The following is a 23,530-nucleotide window of genomic DNA, read 5'->3' on the forward strand; positions in this document are numbered from 1 at the left end:
GAACTAGTTATGCCTGGCTAAACACAAACCCAGCATGTATTTTGTGTGTGGGTATGTATAACTGTGGACATGAAATAGTAAGAGCAGGCAGTCCCAGCAGCAGTGACATAGTACATACTTTTACTTTTATTAAAAATATTGTGTTTATATTTTTGCATTGGGTACTGTTGCCACCTAACTGGGTTGGCTTGCTAGTACACTGAGACAGTTGAGGTCACAATGGAAAAAGGGTTTTATTCCACCGAGCACTGAGTAGGGAAAAAGAAGGAATTTCTCAAGCCCTCCTCCCTAAGAATTTGGGGGATAGAGTTTTTAAGGAGAGTTTGGTTTGCAAAGGATTAGGCGATTAGATTTGAGGTAAAATTATAGGGGTGTAGAAATCATCTTGTGTTGCTTCAGTTCCTGAGTTGGGGTCACAATTCCAGTTGTGTCAGATTCTTGGTATGAGCCACTGTTCTGGGCGGTTCAGATAATCCACTGGAATGCAGGGCCTGGAAGGTATCTCAGAAACTACCTTTAGAAAAAATTAAGAATCTTTTTTTTGTCTTTGAGACAGAGTCTCACTCTGTCACCCTCGGCAGAGTGCCATGGCATCATAGATCACAGCAAACTTAAACTCTTGGGCTCAAGAGTTCCTCTTTCTTCAGCCTCCCTAGTAGCTGGGATTATAGGCACCGCCACCATGCCTGCCTAGTTTTTCTATTTTTAATAGAGATGGAGTCTCACTCTTGCTCAGGCTGGTCTCAATTCCTGAGCTCAAGCAATCCATCTACCTTGGCCTCCCAGAGTGCTGAGATTACAGGCTGAGCCACAGCCTCTGGCCAAAAGATAAGAATCTTTGACTGTCAGCTGACTCCAGAGTAGCATTTATAGAGGCAAACAGAGGGACAATGACTAATTATTACCAAGCAAAGGAGTGGACAGTGACTGATTACTATTATTAGTCTTAGGCCTGTGCCTTCACAGAGTTTTAGACCCTTACCCCAAGTTTCACCTTGCATCCCTTTATTGATCTGTAAAGGGTAGTTTCAGTACTACACTGAGTTGCTGAGTCTCATGGCAATGGTGAAATAATTAGAAGCCTACAGATCTTCTTCTAGTTTTTCTGGTTACACCTAAGGACTTATAACCATATTAATTATAAGGAAGAACACTGTCATTGTGTATCTTCAAAATCTAAAATTGTTTTACATACAAGAACCTGATCAAACATCAGCTGACTGGAGCTAAGCTTGGAAAATGCATATAGATTCAGGAGGTGTCCTTTAAACTTCTGAGGTAGCTGACAAAGATGCGGTCAGATTAGCTATGGAGGGCAAGGGGAGTGACAAGAGAATGAGACCAAGGGTGGATTAATTTTAAAGTGGAGAGAACGAGCACTAACAAATCCTGAAATGGGGTTGGAAAAATGGAGAGAATAGTCATGAACCAAGAAGAACTAAAGAAGTTGATGGCAGAAGTGTCCTGCTGATTGATTTACATTTCTGACTCTTGGTTTTGATACTGTCAACTAATAAACACAGTCTGCCTCAGCATTTCTTTCAAAGAAAGAGCTAATATTTCTATTAAATACGAGTTAAAAGATAGCCTGAAGGCCCGTGCTTTTTTGGAGTAATAATAATAATTTGAAAATCTTGACTATTTCTGGACGCTTCTGCTTGTTGAGCAATATCTCATGCCCTCTCGCACGATGCCAACAAATGCTGAACATTATTTAACAAGACAAATGTTGCTACAAGTTTTCATAGAGGCAATAGCTTTGGTGCTCTTCTTTTGAAGTCTAAAGTTTACTAGTTTGAATAATATAGAATTGAAATGTCCTGATTCACACGCAGCAAATTAACTACATTGCCATATTTCAACTATAAATTGCCTTAGACATTATCAGCTTTTAAAAACTTTCCTTCATAAAATTTCAACAGCAAATACAGGAGCTTATGGCAAATCTACTATATAACTTAGGGTTATGCAGGATGGAGTTCAGAAGGGAGCCAGAGCCACTCCTGCTAAAAAAAATTTTAAAAATTAAAAAAAAAAAAAAGAGGAAAAAATCAGTCTCATCTAATTGTATAGAGTACATCAAAATTTTGTAGATTTTCAGAGGATGTCACAAGTAAATGGTTGCAAAGGCCAGAAGATTAAATTTGATATGTGGTTGGCCCTGAATTTGACCTTGGGCCTCCCTGGGTGCAGTCGCTGGTATTTTCAAAATACTCTGAGACTAGAAAAAACTAGTCTGGAAGCTAGGTGAACCAAAGGGAAAATTAAAAAAAAAAAAAAGAAAAACAGGAAAAAATGATTTTTTATTAGACTCTAAGACCAGAGGTATCCAAGGCAAACCTCAAACGTGAGCAGTCATCTGCTTCTAAGAAAACAGGACCTGCACTGACTTGTTTTGTCAAAGAATATTGAGTTTAAATTGAAGGAAGCCATAAAATGAGCTTTAACGAGATTAGCTGAAAATATTTCATTTAAGAGAATCCACTGAAACTAATGAAACAGTCATATTCATAAAAAGATCATTTTGATGGATATTTTGTACTTTTCTTTTTCAAAGAAACTCAAAGTTATTTATTATACTCAAGAGCCCAAATCATTAAATACCAGAGAAAATAAAAATATAAAGTGATAGCAAGAAATACTTGAATCATTGTTTTGATACCCTGTCCAATCCCCCGTGCTCTGCAGTGCTTTTAATTCTAAGTACAAAGCTTTAATACAGGAAAAATGCAAAACCAGGGGGAAATGGTGGGTTTTAAATGGCTTCTCACACAATACAGTGAACAGAAGTGTTATGGGGAGCATAAGAGAAGCAAAGGAAGGGGCAATTTCAGCCACTCGAATTCAAGGCTTTCCCATGTTGAACTCAAAGAGGGCTCAAGCAGGACGCTGCCTTCTCTTGGCCCAGAGAAAGATGTCCAACTGTGAGCAAAGTTCCAACAGTTTGTGTACTTTCTTATCTTTGCACATAACTACACACCCACATGTGTGTGTAGTTCATGCACACACACACACCACCTGAAATCTCCCTACTTACCCTCCAGAATCCAACAAATACACAAATAGGCACACACACGTGCACATGTACAACACACATACTCATCACCACACGCTTGCACCTGCCTTTGCACACACATGTTACCCACAAACACACCACAGGGTATACACACGAGCATATATGTGCACACCACACAATGCATGCTTACCCACATGTATGCACGTACACGCACGCAACTTCATACAGGTACACACACTTTACATATGCAAGCCCCCTTATTTACATAATGCACACATGGACACACACGAACAAGACCAACACACTGATGTACTCGCCCACACACGTCACAATGCATGCCTGTGTACGCTCACACACAGGCACACATTCACGCAGATGACACTCACAGACACAGGGGCACAAACAGCAAGCAGAAGACTCCACAGAAATCAAACAGATGTCTATTAAAACAGTTGGGAATTACAAGTTAAGGGAAGGGAAATGAAGAAATAAAAGGGAAATCAATACAAGGAGGGAGTAAGCATAGCTTCAAGCCCCTGAGACCTTTCCCTTGCAGAATGGAGCTTGCCATTTTAATTTGAAAGGAACCCAGTATTAATGTCTCAGCAAGTTCAGGGTAGGTGTGTCTGCCTCCAAAATGTTGGCCAGCACTGCTTAATCCTCTAAGTACACAATTCAGTTCCCTGCTGAGCTGAGCAATATGATCAAGGTCACTGAGAATGGTAAACAGTAGGAGCTTGACTAACATTTGAGCATGAACCTCAGTACCACTCCCTTAAACTCACTCCAATATTTCATTTCATAAATAAGAAGGGGAAATAGATTTAAAATAAAGATTTCTCCATTTACAATTCTATTTAATTCATCATTGTAGATTACAAGTTTGACAGTGACGAGGTGCTCATAATTTATGTATGAATTTGTTGCATTTTAAGTATGTTCACATGCAAGAAGACTGAGCTATGTGCTTATAATTGGCGTTCTCCACATTAAAGGTGCCCAGCTAGCAGGCAGTATTCTCTGAGGATGCTAAATAATGCTACTTTAAATATGATGAACAATAATAAATTAGAAAAAAATCTCTAAAGCTCCATCTTACATATATTTTAATGATCATTTGTGTGTCTGGAGAAAAAAAGACCAATATTCTGTAGGTGTGCAGACATAAAGGATAATTCCTTACCACCCTCTTGTGGTGATTTTAAAGAACAACTTTCTGATCATTGAATATCTTTCCCTCTTTCCCCATGTTTCTAAGTTATAATGAGCCACTACCAATTTTGTAGGACGAGCTAAAAGAAAATGCTGATATTTGACAATTTTTGACCTCCAAAAATGGTAATGTCATATTACATGGCTGGAAATAAACCCCTCCTGATTGCCCACCTATGTTCTGAACCCAAGGATAATTCATACACCAGGTACTTGGATTTGTTTAAATTATCATTTCATCAGAATTCCCCATGTAGTGCCCATGATTTTAACTCACCCTTTCTATCCATGTTTTTCTCACTATTTATGAACATGGTCTCACCCATTAGAGTTGGTTCCACCCATGTGCTGTACACAGGGTTTCTTCTTCCCTAACCCTGTTCTATTCTCCACTGAAGTCCCTTTCTGCCTCTTCCAATACCTAGGCAGCCTTTATTACCCAGATCAGTGTAACTTTCTTGGATATATCCTGTTCTCTTGGATCTTTACCTTCTTTCTATTCCAGTGGCCATAACCCAAACCTGGTACGTGAATTGCTGTATACTGTCTTGTTTTCTAATGGTGTTGTTTCTCCTTCCCTACTTAGATATTGATACATACAACCTCTCAAGGATGCATTGAAGGGGGATATCTATCTGTCTATCTATCTATCCATCTATCCATCTATCTATCTACCTACCTATCTGTCTCTCTATCCATCCATGATAGGCAGAATATTGGTCTTGCAAACATATGCGTAGCCTAATCCCCAGAAACTGTGAATAGCTGGGGTTATATGGCAAACGACAATTAAGGGTGATAATTAGCTGCCTAAAAACAAGAAAATTACCTTGGATTTTAAAAATGGATCCAATGCAATCACAATGTAATCTCCTTAAACTGCAGAGAGACACAGAAAAGAGAGAACCAGAGACAGAGAGACGGCAGCGTGAGAAGTGCTCAGTCCACCCTTGCTGGTTTTGAAGATAGAGGAAAGGTGCTGTGAACCACGGCAGGGGGCTGCCTTTGGCTGTTGGAAGCTAGAAAAAGCGAAAGCAAACAAACAAGCAAGCCTGGATTCTCCTTTAGAGGCTCTGGCAGGAATGCAACCCTACAGACACTTTGATTTTAGGCCAGTGATTGATTTCAAACTATGACCTCCAGAACTGTAACATTAAAAAAAAAATTATTGTTAAGTCACTAAATTTGGGATAATTTGTTACAGAAGCAATACATAATTGACATTTATGGCTTTACACAGGGTCTGGTAGGGGTGGTCTTGGGTTGAGTAGTTGGAGACAAGACAGAATATGAGAGTCAGTATCCTACAAGGGCTGTTGTTTGTTATCTTTGAAATTGGATGGACCTGGTTTTTACTGAGTCCACTACTTTTCAATTCTTCAACACATCACTTAGCCTGTCTAAAACCAGCTTCCATCCCCTCCCGCCCCCACCAAGGACAGAAATAAGAAGTTACAAGGCATCTTCCTTATAGGTGTGTTTGGACATTAAATAGTAAAATTTAAGTGCTAAGCTTTCCGTGTATCATTTAGTAAAGTTTCTCTCTTTTTCTAAATATACCTGTTTTGTATCATAGGGATGCCCCTGCTGTTACAGAATAGGAAATTTTCAAGACTTAGAAAAGATAACAAATGGAATATGTAGGAAAGGAAGAAACTTCTCCTCTACCCATCTGCAATGGCTGGAATGTTTATGTTCCCCCAGAATTTGTACTTGAAACTCTAATCCCAATGTGATGGCATTTAAAAGTGTGGCCTTTGAAAAGTAATTAGGTCATGGGGGTAGATCTTTCATGGGTGGGATTAGTGCCCTTATAAGAAGATAACCAGAGAAGTAACTGGCTCTTTTTCCTTTATGTAAGAATACAAGACGTCAACTGCCTATACGTCGTCTATCAGCAGAATCTGACAATGCTGGTGTTGTGATCTTAGACTTCCTGCCTCTAAAACTGTGAGAAACAAATGCTTTTTATTTAAGCTGTGGTTATTTACCCAGTCTACGGTAAACTGTTATAGCACCCTAAATGACTAAGACATCATCTTAGATTCATTAGCTGAGGCCCTATAAACTTGACTGTCAAAAAATAAACTAATATGAGAAAAACAAGCAACATAAGAATGCATGTAGTACACAACAATTGAGAGAAGCCTCAGTGATGGTTAAAGGGCTGGGGTGTATAACATCTTAGCAAAGAACGATAAATTTGTAGAGAAGTGACAAGAAAAAGGAAAAGGATTTTAGGTTTCCAAGGGCTGTAACCTATGGGAAGGTAAATACAAGGCAGAAACTAATGGATAATATAGGTAAGTTTATAGAGGTTCCTCAGGAGTCATCTTTGGACTAATAAGAGTCTAGAATTATCTCTAGTGATTAAGAAATGTCCTGCCCTTCCTGGTAGAGATTAAGAAGGTGGAATGTTCCTTGTCTGTTTTTAATCAATTGCCTTTAGCTCAAAATAATCCTTATGCCATACTAGCATATTTTGGGGTGGCGTACTGTGAACCCCTTCAAGTACTTCTACCTAGATTATTAGCTCAACAAAGATATTCCAACTATTCAAAGGCCCATCAATATTGGGCACATGTAAATTATGAAGGCATTAACAGAAACAGCCTTGTGTATTTAGGTTCAAATATCAACTCTGTTCCTATTAGCTTCAACAAGCACTGATACTTAATGAAGAGAAATTTTATGCATGGCTGTGATTGCTTGAGGAATAGAAAGTCTCAATAAAATTGGAAAAACTGATGGAAATTGACTTTAGTAGTTGCCATCCAGGACACTCTTAACATGTTTTTTATACTTCTATACTCTTTCTTTCTTTCTTCCCTTTCTTCTCTCCTCTTTCTTTCTTTTCTTTTCTTTTTCTTTCTTTTCTTTCTCTCTCTTTCCCTCCTTCCCTCCTCCCCAACCTCTCTTTCTCTCTTTCTTTTTTTCTTCCTTTTTAATGAAGGTCTCACTCTGTTGCCCAGACTAGAGTGTTATGATATCAGCCTAGCTCACAGCAACTTCAGACTCCTAGATTCAAGTGATCTGCCTGCCTTAGTCTACCAAGTAGTTAAGACTACAAGTTCCTGCCACAGGACCCAGCCTTTCTTTCTTTCTTTCTTTCTTTCTTTCTTTCTTTCTTTCTTTCTTTCTTTCTTTCTTTCTTTCTTTCTTTCTTTCTTTCTTTCTTTCTTTATAGGTTTATTTATGAAACAGCATCACAATGGCATAGCAGAACTGCTGGAAATATTGGGAACTGTAATTAAATGATCTGGCTTACCAATGAAAGAAGAGCACCAGATTTTCCTACTGAAGGTGTTACTATCTTTGCACAAAGTCAAATCTCTGAGTGTCTATCACACCCAGCAGGTGTACTGTGGAGTGAAGATTTTAGAAAAGGACAGCACACTCACTGAACCAGCGGTGATGGCACTTTTCAAATACTGGCCAAAGACTCACAGTCCAAAAGAAGTAATGTTCTTAAATGAATTAGAAGAGATTTTAGAGGTAAGAGAGCTATCAAAAATTTGTGAAGATCCTGGAGTCTCTTTTCAAGCAGTTAGCCAAGTGCATGGCAGAGTGAGCACTGATTACTGGAATAATGAGTACATCATGAGCTTAATCCCTGACAACACAGCCAAGATTTTGCTCATCATTTTTCCATCTTTGTATTGCAACTTGAAGATCCATTGGAACAAGATGATACATGGTTTGATATACAATGCACTGAAACTCTTCATGCAGATGAACCAAAAACTATTTGATAACTGCACTCAACAGTTTAAATCAGAGAAACTGAAAAAGAAGCTAAAAATGAAAGAGCTAGAAAAAGCATGGGTTAAAATAAAAAATCTAGCCAAAGCTGATTCCCCAGGCACAGAAAGATCTGAAGAAGTACCATCCTCCTGCACCCTGTAATTATGAGCTGCCTCAGGATCCTGGCACCAAGAAAGCCTTGGAAGCTCACTGCAGAGCCTTGGAGCTGGTCTTCCCAGCTGGGCGTTAGCTTCAGGAGCTCCTTGCTGGGCTGCCCTGCCAGTTCCTCTGGATTCTGGGTGTTTGAACATAGTCTCATGTCTCTTCACATTCCTCGGCTCCTGCCTTTGCTCCAAACAGATCAGGTCTGGCTTTGAGGCAACAAGACCCAGGGAGACAGGTGTCTGTAATTTTCTAACATCGCATCCCTATATAAATTCTGTTGAGCAGGATCCAGGCACACCCACTCTTCCAGAAAGAATTCTATGACCACATCCCTGAATGTTAATGGTCCCATTTTCCAGATTCCGTCATGTCCTGGTGTCCTTCCTATGGATTTTCCAGAGCTCACAGGTCCAGGTTGACAGAGGCTGTGGCAGAGAAACCTGGTCTCTTGTGGAGATAGAACAGCAGAGGAGAGACCACAGCTCAGTGCCCAATGGAAGAGACAAAGTTTTCTATTTTTAGTAGAGACAGGGTTTTGCTCTGGCTCAGACTGGTCTCAAACTCCTTAGCTCAAGGGATCCTCCTGCATTGGCCTCCTAGAGGGCTAGGATTATAGCCATGAGCCAGTGAACTTCCATATCTTTTAAACATTAAAAAGAAAAAATAATAATACTTTTGATTTTTAAAAATCTTTAGGCTTCTGGTTCTAGCTTCGACATGTAAGGAGCTTGGACATCACACTTGGCTTATGATAAGAAAAAGTTACACAAACAGAAAATAATGGCTTTTCTTGGATTTATCATGTACATTCAGAGAGACACACCTGAGGTTTGCTTATCTGGGACACAATACCTTGGGGCAATAGATTAGTAGAAACATGGATGTGGTAATTTGGATGAGTTGGTGGAGTGTAGGTATGAACTAGTGTGAGAGTGAGTAACTCTTGAAGTCTAGAGTGTTAGGGGGGTCCTGAATTTTAGTTAGCTTTATATTTAGGAATTCCATCAGGTTTTCAAGGTGAACATCTGGAAAGATACCATTAAACCTTTGAAAGGTGAAAGGGAAGAGTAATACACCTAAGTTTTCTGTATAACAAAGGCTGACTCTCCAGGGGAAAGACTCTGTTGAGACTTTATTGCAGTAGGGGCAAGGCATTGCTCCCACTAAAGCTCCCTGCAGCCTCCTGGTCTCACCTAAAAGGGAAACACAAAATCAACAGCAATAAAGATTTTAAGGAAATACACTGTGGATGCTGCAGCCAAACAAGGGACTAGGAAGCAGTGGAAACAAAAAGCTGGATCATGAAGGCCACAGCTCTAGAATATAGACCCTTTAAAACACTAAGATTTATTGCGGGCATGTAGTGCATCCCTGTAATACCAGTACTTGGGAGGCTGTGGCAGGAGGATTGTGAGAGCCCAGGAGTTTGAGGCTCCTGTGTGCTAAGATCATGCTTATGAATAAGTATTGCACTTTAGCTTTGGCAACACAGTGAGACCCTGTCTCAAACAATAAAAACAAACCACTGAGTTTAATTGGGGGATTATAATAATGCTCCTTCTCCCCTATACCTTAACACCAAATCCACAGGCTCCAATATAATGACAGTGGATTATAACTGAAAGAGCTGCGAGACACAGCCTTTCTCTGAAAAGAAGTACATACTTAAAGGCAAGCCCAAAGTCAAGAGGGGAGGCAAAAACAAGGAACTTGTTTTACCAGAATTTGACACCTATAGCTTTAGTAAATATTAAACACTACTCCAAGAGAGACTAACAAATCTTTACACTGAAGGTCTATTTACCACACTTTCTAATATCTAATATAACATGTCTGGTTTTCTATAAAGTATTACAAGACACGATAAAAGACAAAAAACAAAACAAAACAAAACACATTCTGAAGTGATTGGGATATCATTAGAACAAGACTCAAATATGGCTCAGACATGAAATTATCATTTAAAAACATATATGATTAATATTTAAGGACTCTAATGGAAATAGGCAACATTTAAACAGAGAGGTAGAAACTACAGGAAGTGCCAGAAACCAAAAACACTGTATAGGGACACACACAAAAATGCCTTTGATGGGCTTATCAGTAGACTAGGTTCAGCCAGAGAAAGATCAATGAACTTGAAGATAGGTCGATAGAAACTTCCCCAGCTGAAATGCAAAGAAAATAAATAAAAATCTCCAGATTGTCTGAGAACTGTGGAGCAATTTAAAAAGATATAACATATGCAGAAATACCAAAAGATGAAGAAAGAGAAAGAGAAACAGAACAGTAGAAATACTTGAAGCAAAAAAAAAAAAGGCTGTAAAGTTTGTCTTTCAACACAGATCACCAAGCTAAACATCTACTAAGATATTTCCAAAATTAAGGGGTAAGAACACGGGGCATGGGCACCAGTACTGATATGGAAGAGTCTGTATTTTTGTGAGTGATGAGTTCATTCTAGTTGTAGCAGAAGGTACCAGAAAAGGAGCCGGGTAGAATGCTAAGTTGGGGTGACCATGTAGGATCATGAATATCAGGTTATATCACTTGGACTTCATCCAAAATCTGTGATAAATCTTTGCCTTAGCAAGAAATAGTAATAATACATTTTAGAATGAGGTGAACCTGGAAGTCCTTAAAATCATTGTATATATTGCCAAAAAGGGATAATGAGAACAGTGTCTATGGCAAGAGGCAAAGATCTTTACAAGAGATGGAACATAAAATGAGTCTAAGAACCAAGCAAGAAGAGGGGATACAAACAATGGATTCATGAAAGTAATTAAGTTATAGATTCAAGGTGGGAAACCCTATTGACATGCCAATATGAAACAATCTTCCAACAGGGGAGTTGACCTTCCCAATTTAGAGTTTTCAGAATTGCAAGTAGCAACAAAGAAGTTATTTAGAACTTCCTCCAGAAAGCCCTTACAATTATAAATGCATTCTTAACCTCTCATATGACCTTGAAAATTATGAAGAAGGGGCAAGATGGCAGCCGAGTAACAGCTTCCTTGCATCTGGGCACCGTGAGTCTGGGGAGATAGGACTCCAGGCATCTCTGGCTGGTGGGAACTGCCTATCATCACTCCTATGAAGATACAGGGAGTCAGCGAGAGACTTCTGGACCCCAAGAGGAGGACTAAAACAGTGGAAAACCGGCAAGTGGTCGCGTGTGTTCAATCCGTCTAAACCCGGCCATAACTGTAAGTTCAGTAGCAGCGAGACTGCAAACCAGAAAGGCCTTACCTGTGAACTGTTTTGATGTCCTTGGACTTGGCACTGAGTTGAACTGCCTTGGGGAAGGCCTGAGCGGGAGTGCGGAGAACTTTGGCCGTTGTCTAGGGCCCCAGTCTGAGCCGCTGAGCCAGACGGAGCTAATAGTGTTTGGCGGTGGGTCACACGGATCCATTGTCAGTGATCTGCCCCGGCAAGCTCCGCCCTCAGGGTCGCAGAGCTAGAAACGGGTGGGAGCTGGTAACCCACCAACCAAATAGCCTAAGGGTGGGGTTTGAGCCGCCTTGCAGCCCTAACCCTCAGGGGCAGAGTGAGACCAGTTTTGGCACACTGGGTAAGTGGATAGCCACTTCAGCAGCGATTCCAGCGAGAAAGCTGGGAAAGCTTCTGCTCAGCAAGTTTACAAGTTCAAAGTGCCTTTTAAGTAGGCTGAAGAGAGATTTAGGGTGTCTACCTGCTGGGGTTTGAGAAATCAGCAGCCTCTAGTCGTATCAGAACTGTGACTAACATCTCATACCCCAGAAGACCACGTGTTGCCCAGACAATATTCAATAACATATACAAACTGCTTTGTTTTTGGTTGTGTATTTTTTTTCTTTTTTTTTTTTGTTTGGTTGTTTTTTTTTTGTTTGTTTATTTTGACGTTGCTGATGTTCTTTTGTTTTTTTAATTTCAATCTTTTCCACACAGATCCCTTTTTCTTTCTCAATTTTCCTAGTTTAATTATAATTTCCCATTGCTGCCTTTTTTAATAACTTCAACTTCATTTTTGCTAGTGTTTCTACCGATATAATTTGGTTTTTCACCCAATTTTATCACCATAAAGTTTTCTGTTTGCTTCTTTTGGTTTGATTTATAGCATTTTTGTCTTTCCTCTCTACTTGGTGGAGGTGGGGTACTGTGTCTGATCAGGTTAGCAAAGAGCTGCTGACCTCAAGGGAACCACGCAACTGGGCACCACCAGAAGGTGGGGTTTTTTAAGGTTGTGTCAAAGTACCCTACTGTACACCTATATTGCCCTGTCTCCCTCTTTCTGTGCCTCTCTTCTTTTTGTCAATATTCCTTATACCCACCCCCTCTCCTTTCTCTATCTTTCTTTTTTTCTTATCACTTGGTCCTCCTTTATTTCATCCCCTTTTTTTGCTCTTAAACCTTCTCACCCTTCTGGTCCTGTAACCCTTAGTCCACAGGCACAAGAACTTAAAGAGCAAGAGGAAGTGAAAGGAAAATTAGGGCAAGGAAACAGATAAAAGAAATCACTCATGAGGAAGAATCAGCAGAAAACTCCAGGCAACATGAAGAACCAGTCGAGAACAACCCCACCAAGGGACCAAGAGGTAGCTACTGCAGATGATTCCACCAGTATAGAAATGTTAGGAATGACAGAAAGGGAATTTAGAATACACATGTTGAAAACGATGAAAGAAATGATGGAAACAATGAAGGAAATTGCTAATAAAGTGGAAAATAACCAAAAGGAAATCCAACAACAGAATCAAATAAGAGATGAACGATATGAAGAATATAAAAAGGATATAGCACACCTGAAGGAACTGAAACAGTCAATTAGGGAACTTAAAGATACAATGGAAAGTATCAGCAACAGGTTAGACCATGCAGAAGAAAGAATTTCAGAGGTAGAAGACAAAGTTCTTGAGATAACTCAGACAGTAAAAGAGGCAGAAAAGAAGAGAGAGAAAGCAGAACGTTCACTGTCAGAATTATGGGACTTTATGAAGCGTTCCAACATACGAGTTGTAGGAATTCCAGAAGGGGAAGAAGAATGCCCCAGAGGAATGGAAGCCATATTAGAGAATATTATAAAAGAAAATTTCCCAAACATCACCAAAGAGTCTGACACACTGCTTTCAGAGGGATATCGGACCCCGGGTTGCCTCAACTCTAACCGAGCTTCTCCAAGACACATTGTGATGAACCTGTCCAAAGTCAAGACAAAAGAAAAGATTCTGCAAGCTGCCAGGAGTAAGCGCCAGTTGACCTACAGGGACAAATCCATCAGAGTTACCGCAGACTTCTCTAATGAAACTTTCCAAGCAAGAAGACAATGGTCATCTACCTTTAATCTACTTAAACAGAACAATTTTCAGCCCAGAATTCTGTACCCTGCTAAGCTAAGCTTCAAAATTGACGGAGAAATCAAATCATTTACGGATATACAAACATTGAGGAAATTCGCCACAACAAGACCAGCTCTACAGGAAATACTTCAACCTGTTCTGCACACTGACCACCACAATGGATCAGCAGCAAAGTAAGAACTCAGAAATCAAAGGACAGAACCTAACCTCCACACTGATGCAAAAGATAAAACTAAGCAATGGACTCTCACCAAATAAGACGAATAGAATACTACCACACTTATCAATTATCTCAATAAATGTTAATGGCTTTAATTCCCCACTGAAGAGACATAGATTGGCTGACTGGATTAAAAAACACAAGCCATCCATTTGCTGTCTGCAAGAAACACACCTGCCTTCAAAAGACAAATTAAAGCTCCGAGTCAAGGGTTGGAAGACAATTTTTCAGGCAAATGGAATTCAGAAGAAAAGAGGAGTTGCAATCTTATTTTCAGATACATGTGGATTTAAAGCAACTAAAGTCAAAAAAGACAAAGATGGTCACTTTATATTGGTCAAGGGAAAACTACAACAAGAAGACATTTCCATTCTAAATATTTATGCACCCAATTTAAATGCTCCCAGATTCTTGAAGCAGACCTTACTCAGTCTGAGCAATATGATATCTGATAATACCATCATAACAGGGGACTTTAACACACCTCTTACAGAGCTGGACAGATCCTCTAAACAGAAATTAAACAAAGATGTAAGAGATTTAAATGAGACCCTAGAACAACTATGCTTGATAGACGCATATAGAACACTCCACCCCAAAGATAAAGAATATACATTCTTCTCATCACCCCATGGAACATTCTCCAAAATTGATCATATCCTGGGACACAAAACAAATATCAACAGAATCAAAAGAATTGAAATTTTACCTTGTATCTTTTCAGACCATAAGGCACTAAAGGTGGAACTCAACTCTAACAAAAATGCTCAAGCCCACCCAAAGGCATGGAAATTAAACAATCTTCTGTTGAATAACAGATGGGTGAAGGAAGAAATAAAACAGGAAATCATTAACTTCCTTGAGCATAACAACAATGAAGACACAAGCTACCAAAACCTGTGGGATACTGCAAAAGCAGTTTTGAGAGGAAAATTCATCGCTTTAGATGCCTACATTCGAAAAACAGAAAGAGAGCACATCAACAATCTCGCAAGAGATCTTATGGAATTGGAAAAAGAAGAACAATCTAAGCCTAAACTCAGTAGAAGAAAAGAATTATCCAAAATCAAATCAGAGATCAATGAAATTGAAAACAAAAGAATCATTCAGAAAATTAATGAAACAAGGAGTTGGTTTTTTGAAAAAATAAATAAAATAGATAAACCATTGGCCAGACTAACTAGAAATAGAAAAGTAAAATCTCTAATAACCTCAATCAGAAATGATAAAGGGGAAATAAGAACTGATCCCACAGAGATACAAGAGATCATCTCTGAATACTACCAGAAACTCTATGCCCAGAAATTTGACAATGTGAAGGAAATGGATCAATATTTGGAATCACACGCTCTCCCTAGACTTAGCCAGGATGAAATAGACCTCCTGAACAGACCAATATCAAGCACTGAGATCAAAGAAACAATAAAAAAGCTTCCAACCAAAAAATGCCCTGGTCCAGATGGCTTCACTCCAGAATTCTATCAAACCTTCAAGGAAGAGCTTATTCCTGTACTGCAGAAATTATTCCAAAAAACTGAGGAAGAAAGAATCTTCCCCAACACATTCTATGAAGCAAACATCACCCTGATACCAAAACCAGGAAAAGACCCAAACAAAAAGGAGAATTTCAGACCAATCTCACTCATGAACATAGATGCAAAAATTCTCAACAAAATCCTAGCCAATCGATTACAGCTTATCATCAAAAAAGTCATTCATCATGATCAAGTAGGCTTCATCCCAGGGATGCAAGGCTGGTTTAACATACGCAAGTCTATAAACGTTATCCACCATATTAACAGAGGCAAAAATAAAGATCACATGATCCTCTCAATTGATGCAGAAAAAGCATTTGATAAAATCCAGCATCCTTTTCTAATTAGAACTCTGAAGAGTATAGGCATAGGTGGCACATTTCTAAAACTGATTGAAGCTATCTATGACAAACCCACAGCCAATATTTTACTGAATGGAGTAACACTGAAAGCTTTTCCTCTTAGAACTGGAACCAGACAAGGTTGTCCTCTGTCACCTTTACTATTCAACGTAGTGCTGGAAGTTCTAGCCAATACAATTAGGCAAGACAAGGAAATAAAGGGAACCCAAATGGGAGCAGAGGAGGTCAAACTCTCCCTCTTTGCTGACGACATGATCTTATACTTAGAGAACCCCAAAGACTCAACCACAAGACTCCTAGAAGTCATCAAAAAATACAGTAATGTTTCAGGATATAAAATCAATGTCCACAAGTCAGTAGCCTTTGTATACACCAATAACAGTCAAGATGAGAAGCTAATTAAGGACACAACTCCCTTCACCATAGTTTCAAAGAAAATGAAATACCTAGGAATATACCTAATGAAGGAGGTGAAGGACCTCTATAAAGAAAACTATGAAATCCTCAGAAAGGAAATAGCAGAGGATATTAACAAATGGAAGAACATACCATGCTCATGGATGGGAAGAATCAACATTGTTAAAATGTCTATACTTCCCAAAGCAATCTACCTATTCAATGCCATTCCTATCAAAGTACCTACATCGTACTTTCAAGATTTGGAAAAAATGATTCTGCGTTTTGTATGGAACCGGAAAAAAGCCCGTATAGCTAAGGCAGTTCTCTGTAACAAAAATAAAGCTGGGGGCATCAGCATACCAGATTTTAGTCTGTACTACAAAGCCATAGTGCTCAAGACAGCATGGTACTGGCACAAAAACAGAGACATAGACACTTGGAATCGAATTGAACACCAAGAAATGAAACTAACATCTTACAACCACCTAATCTTTGATAAACCAAAGAAGAACTTACCTTGGGGGAAAGACTCCCTATTCAATAAATGGTGTTGGGAGAACTGGATGTCTACATGTAAAAGACTGAAACTGGACCCACACCTTTCCCCACTCACAAAAATTGATTCAAGATGGGTAAAGGACTTAAACTTAAGGCATGAAACAATAAAAATCCTCCAAGAAAGCATAGGAAAAACACTGGAAGATATTGGCCTGGGGAAAGACTTCATGAAGAAGACTGCCATGGCAATTGCAACAACAACAAAAATAAACAAATGGGACTTCATTAAACTGAAAAGCTTCTGTACAGCTAAGGACACAATAACCAAAGCAAAGAGACAACCTACACAATGGGAAAGGATATTTGCATATTTTGAATCAGACAAAAGCTTGATAACCAGGATCTATAGAGAACTCAAATTAATCCACATGAAAAAAGCCAACAATCCCTTATATCAATGGGCAAGAGACATGAATAGAACCTTCTCTAAAGATGACAGACGAATGGCTAACAAACACATGAGAAAATGTTCATCATCTCTATATATTAGAGAAATGCAAATCAAAACAACCCTGAGATATCATCTAACCCCAGTGAGAATGGCCCACATCACAAAATCTCAAAACTGCAGATGCTGGCGTGGATGTGGAGAGAAGGGAACACTTTTACACTGCTGGTGGGACTGCAAACTAGTACAACCTTTCTGGAAGGAAGTATGGAGAAACCTCAAAGCACTCAACCTAGACCTCCCATTTGATCCTGCAATCCCATTACTGGGCATCTACCCAGAAGGAAAAAAATCCTTTTATCATAAGGACACTTGTACTAGACTGTTTATTGCAGCTCAATTTACAATCGCCAAAATGTGGAAACAGCCTAAATGCCCACCAACCCAGGAATGGATTAACAAGCTGTGGTATATGTATACCATGGAATACTATTCAGCTATTAAAAAAAATGGAGACTTTACATCCTTCGTATTAACCTGGATGGAAGTGGAAGACATTATTCTTAGTAAAGCATCACAAAAATGGAGAAGCATGAATCCTATGTACTCAATCTTGATATGAGGACAATTAATGACAATTAAGTTTATGGGGGGGGAAGCAGAAAGAGGGATGGAGGGAGGAGGGTGGGGCCTTAGTGTATGTCACACTTTATGGGGGCAAGACATGATTGCAAGAGGGACTTTACCTAACAATTGCAATCAGTGTAACTGGCTTATTGTACCCTCAATGAATCCCCAACAATAAAAAAAAAAAAAAAAAAAGAAAATGTTAAATGCACAAATAAATGGAATATTATAGTAAACCCTCAAGTACTTACTGCTTTGCTTTAACAAGTGTTAGTACATGGCCAAATTTATTTCTGTATCCTGTACCTACTTCCCCCTCTCAAATTATTTTGGAGAAAATATAACAGCAAAGGAATAAATGTTAATTTATCTGAAAAAAAAAAAAAAGAAAATTATGAAGAAGGTTACCCATGTGGGTAGGACTGAATAATGCTGACATGGCTTTTTTTTATTTCTGAATGATTACCATTAAGGCTTCATATCCTACAAATGCAGATGCTATGGGCATCTGGTTTCATCCTTACCAACTTCAATACTCTAATTACCAGTTTTCTTTATGGGATGAATTAGTTGAGTAGTTGTGTGATTTATCCTGATGGATTATAATAATGGCATAACATTTGTAGATGGAATAGTCAATGACATGCATTTTTAGTACTAGCTATTCCAGCTTGCTTCAATACACATGTAGTATCAAGGCCTGACAAATATATCTTGCATATTTTAAGGCAAACTTTCAAATATAGCATCTATAGAGTTTATTTGTGCAAAAATGCTGATACTTGCAACATTACACTTGGGAGATGAGATATAAGGGCAAGATGATTATATGGATGAAGGGTTTGACATTGCTTCTAGGGGAATTGTTAACATCCTTGGCAAAGAGGTTATAAATTAACAACCACATGGGAGCAGATCCAGGCCCTATATAGACTATGCAATGCTATTTAGACTATGCTAAGTTGCCATGCCTTTTTAAATAAACAAAAATATTCTTTTGAAGAAAGGATAGATTTTACGTGAAAGCATCACCACCCAACACACACACACACACACACACACACACACACACACACACCCCTGGTTAGAGAACTGGGCAATACTAGTCTTGAAATTCTAGGTATCAACAATGGTCCCACTACAATCTCCATGATTCTTCAAATGCATGGATTTCCAGTTAATTCCTACTGGCTCCTTTACTTAAATTACTTGCTTAGCCCTTTATGTTAATCAATTAGGGCTGCCGTAACAAAACACTACAGATTGATTTCTTCTCATCATTTCAGGGGCTGGAAGTCCAAGATCTCCAGATGTCGATAGGTTGGTTTGTCCTGAGGTCTCTGTCCTAGGTTTACAGAAGTCCCCACATGGCCTTTTCTCTGTGCAAGTGCCTTCCAGGAGTCACTTCTTCTTCTAAGGACAATAATCCTATTGGGTTAGGGCCTTACCTTTATGTCCTCATTTAACCTCATCTCTTTAAAGGACCTATCTTTAAATATAGTCACATTATGGGTTAAGCTTTCAATATATGAATTTTGGTGAGACACAAATCAGTCTATCACATTCATTTAAGCATTTGAGTTTGTGAATACTTACAAGGCATTTTCAGTTTTTAATGTTTGAGGACACACCCAGAAGGACTTAAAATAGGAGAGGTAGAAGGGGACTTTGATGTCATAAGTTTGATTTTCTAATCAAACTTTTTAGGATTCTTGGAATCCTAAAAGAATTTATAGATTCATTCCTAGAGAAGGAAATCTATTTAGTATAGTAAATCCTTCAAGTAATCTCTTAGTATTCTCCATTTATTTAGATCTTCTTTGAATTCTTTCATAACTGTATTACAGTTTCATTCTGTTAGCTATTAACTTCTCAAATTTGGGGAATTAATGTAAATTATATTGGTTTCTAATTGATACACTTCCTAGGTCATTGTTCTTGTCCAACCAACTTTTGCTTCACCCTTTCTTAGATAGCTAAACATTGTTACTACTCCTACAAGATTCTTTTTCATTGAAGCATTGTTTTGATTTATTGGCCAGCATCTAGGGGAGGATTGTGTTTGGGTTATCATTTATCACCTCACGAGAAGTCTTGTTTATGGGCATCCCTGGGAAGAATTCCTTTCTGATAATGAAGATAATAGTCTCTGTGCTGTCCTGAGCACTTTTTTCCTTTTTTTACATTCTTGGGACAATGTATTTTGCATAAAAGCCCATATTCCTACTTGACTAGCCCTTGTCAATTTTGGAAATCAATGTGAAGGGAGGCTGTGCTGCTTAGACATCAAGAAGTGCCTGAGGTCAGAAAGATACAAGCTCAAGATCCTCCCCCTTGCTCAGTTAGTGGTTTGGGGCAAGTTACTTATTCTCTGAGAACTCTGGTTTCCTCACCTGTAAAGCGAAAACAAAATAACAGCAAATGTCTCTTTTTAGTCAGTTCTTGGCTAGCTTTTGTGAACTAAAAATAAATTCCTAAGTCCCCTGCTGACTGAACAGACATTTCTCAGCCTAGGGCACCACAGGGAGACCTGGGTTTTTAGCCGGGATGGGATGAGAGGTATGAACTACAGCTGCTCAAGTGCATGTTTTCTCTTTTCATAAATATTCACGATCCCTCCTATAGCTTGTTAAATGTGTACATTTGGCTGCCCTGCTCAGTATAGATTCCTTTTCTCTTTGTCCTTCCCTTGCGGCACCTGTTCCTGGCTTGTAGTGGTGGTGGTGGTGTGTGTGTGGGGGGGGGAGGCAGGGCTGGGAGGCTGCATTCTAGCCTGCAGGCTATAACCCTTTATGAGAAATAAAACTCTCTTTTTAAATCTCATTGTTTTTTTCCTTTTCAGTTAACACTTTCATGTGCTCAGGAGTCACCTGGGGCCTTGTTAAAATGTGGATTCTGATTCAACAGACCCAGGATGAGACCACACTTTCTACATTTCTCACAAACTCCAGGTGACTGATGCTGTTGGGCTGTGGATGGCACTTTGAGTGGCTAGGACTGGAAGGACTAAATGAGATTATAGTCATAAAGCAGCTAGAATACTTCCCGTCACATTATTTTTTTTTTTTTTTTTTTGTAGAGACAGAGTCTCACTGTAATGCCCTCGGGTAGAGTGCCGTGGCGTCACACGGCTCACAGCAACCTCTTAACTCTTGGGCTTACGCGATTCTCCTGCCTCAGCCTCCCGAGCAGCTGGGACCACAGGCGCCCGCCACAACGCCCGGCTATTTTTTGGTTGCAGTTTGGCCGGGGCTGGGTTTGAACCCGCCACCCTCGGCATATGGGGCCGGCGCCCCACTCACCGAGCCACAGGCGCCGCCCTCCCGTCACATTATTAACTATCACATCGGCCTGGCTCCCGTGGACGGAGCTGGTAGGTGAGCATAGTCCACCTTCGGAGGAGTATCCTTTGTATCCCCAGTGTGGTTTCTTTTGTCTCCTTTCTCCCCCCTTGTAAGTGCCTGCAGTTGCATTATAGTTTATGTATCTTTAGAAACTACACTAAATCATTTTTACATAAAAAGAATGTATAAATCACACAATTAAATAGACGAGGAGAATGTACTTTTTTAATGAATTGAAAATAATGTGATCTCAAAAACTCAATGATAGGACCAGCTGTAATCACCCCAGTCCTTGGGCAGGAAGATATTTTCAGCAGACTGCGTCGGGCGCCTTTGCCAAGCCATCTTTCCCTTGTTTGAACACCACAGCCCAGCTTTTCCAGACTTCTTTTAGATCCCTCAAATGTATTACTTTTGCAGGTATCCTGGGCTTTGCATTTGCTTTTTTTTCTTTGATGTTCTTTTGTTTGTTTGTTTTTGGAGACCAAGTCTTACTTTGTTGTTTCTGGGTAGAGTGCCATGGTCTCATAGCACACAGCAACCTCAAACTCTTGGGCTCAGCGATTCTCTTACCTCAGCCTCCGCAGTGGCTGGGACTGCAGGCACCCACCACAATGCCCGGCTATTTTTAGAGACGATGTCTAGCTCTTGCTCAGGCTGGTCTCCAACTCCTGAACTCAAGCAAACCACCCGCCTGGGGCTCCCAGAGTGCTGGGATTACAGGCGTGAGCCACCACACCTGCCCTCCTTTGATAGTCTTTATCTTCTCTTTTCCCTCAGATCTCAGTTTAGAAGGCTCCTTCTTCAGGAAGTTCCCTGACCTCCCTCGTAGATCTGAGTTTACCACCCCTGCAGGGGATCTCATTGCACCTTCTGCCTACTCTCATCTCTCTGCAAATCAGAATGTATCATAACTGCTTATTTACTAATCCTCCTCTCTTTACCCCCCCAGGAACTCCAGAGCACTATTTAAGCCCTGTTACTTTCTTAGCACTTAGGACAATTAACTGCGTGTTACCATGGTAGGCCCTATAATAAAGAGTAGGTAAGTATGTTCTCTACTAATAAATTAATGAATGAGTGAGTGGGTGATGGATGGATAGATAGATGGATATAAAGGCAGATATTTCCATGGTTTGAGGATTTTTACACATTTATCAGCAGTCACTAAGATTAATTTTATTCAACCTGGAATCCCCAGACATGATAATCATCTCAAAAATCAATATACTTACTGGTAGTATCAGCCAACCCAGCTCTTTTGCCAGCTAAAAAGAATAAGGATAATGGAATTCCTAACTGACTTTTAGCTTGTGGCAAACATCTCTGTCTGATACCTGCTGTGAAGAAGTTCCAGGCTGAATCTTGTTCAACTTTAGTGTGTGTCTCAGAGTTCACTTTCATCAGAGTCCACAAAGTAACACACATACGAGTGTGCACAGAAACAAACAGGGAATCACAGAGGAGCGGATCTTCATGAACTCACCATCGCTGTAAGAAACAGAAAACCCTACATTGTGTTCAGGACTGATCATACCTCTTCTCGTCATCTTCATCTTTCAGAGGAGAGGCAGCTCCTGATCCTTACCAAGATAAAAATAATGACATTGTTTTCAGCTTATATAACATGATTGCATAATTCATTGATCAATTTAAAATAAAACAAATTCTTCCATTTTGGATTAAACGAACTGAATGCTTATCAGGAATGATGTTACATTTTTAGAGAAGAGCGATGGTCCCCAGCTTAATCAACCCTCTGAAAACACAAGGAACATTCATAGAAATATCTTAAAAATATATCCTGAGGTTTTTATCTTGGTTGGAAGTATAGCACACTTGATTATATAGGACAGAAACCATTCAGCATGTGCCTTCAGGGCCATTAAGTTCCCCAGGACTTGTGATAATGAAGATATACAGTTTAACCTTTGCCAGTCATACGTAGGACCCTGGTTACTACAATGTTTCATTAGGAAGAAACACAGTACGAAAAGCATGGATAAATGTATTATAAAGTACCATGCCTCTAAGGGGTGCCCCAGATGTGCTACTTTTACACTCTAATTTTGTTTTCTTACCACATTTTACCTATTTCCTATGGCCAGACAACAATGCTTTTGTAAAAGATTTTGTTAGCAAATTATCAGCTTAGGTTTTGATAGTTAAAATCACCTGCATGTTGACATAGTAGCTTGCAATGTATTTTATAAACTAAAATTCTTCTTTTTTTCTTTGTTGTTGAGACACAGTCTCACTTTGTTGCCCTCAATAGAGTGCCATGGTGTCATAGCTCGCAGCAACCTCAAACTCTTGGGCTCAAGGGATCCTCTTGCCTCAGCCTCTAAGTAGCTGGGACTACAGGTGCCCACCACAACACCCATCTATTTTTAGAGATGAGCTCTTTCTTTGCCTCAGGCTGGTCTTGAACCTGTGAGCTCAGGCAATCCAACTGCCTCAGCCTCTCAGAGTGCCAGGATTACAGGTGTGAGCCCCTGTGCCCTGCTTGAACTAAAATTCTTTAGGGACAAACATTGGGTGCTCACTAGCATTTGCAACACATTTCTAAAATTTGATTTGCAATTATTGAGGTAACCAGGGTTGAGGGGGGGAGAAAGATG

General features: G+C 39.6%; 1 pseudogene; it reads left to right on the top strand.

The window, feature by feature from the left end:
- Nucleotides 1–8,222, top strand: part of LOC128591294 (serine/threonine-protein phosphatase 2A 56 kDa regulatory subunit gamma isoform-like) — a 38,708-nt pseudogene extending 30,486 nt beyond the window's left edge.
- The last annotated feature ends 15,308 nt before the right edge of the window (nucleotides 8,223–23,530 follow it).

This window comes from Nycticebus coucang, chromosome 8 (assembly GCF_027406575.1).
Source record: "Nycticebus coucang isolate mNycCou1 chromosome 8, mNycCou1.pri, whole genome shotgun sequence".
NCBI classification, from domain to species: domain Eukaryota; kingdom Metazoa; phylum Chordata; class Mammalia; order Primates; family Lorisidae; genus Nycticebus; species Nycticebus coucang.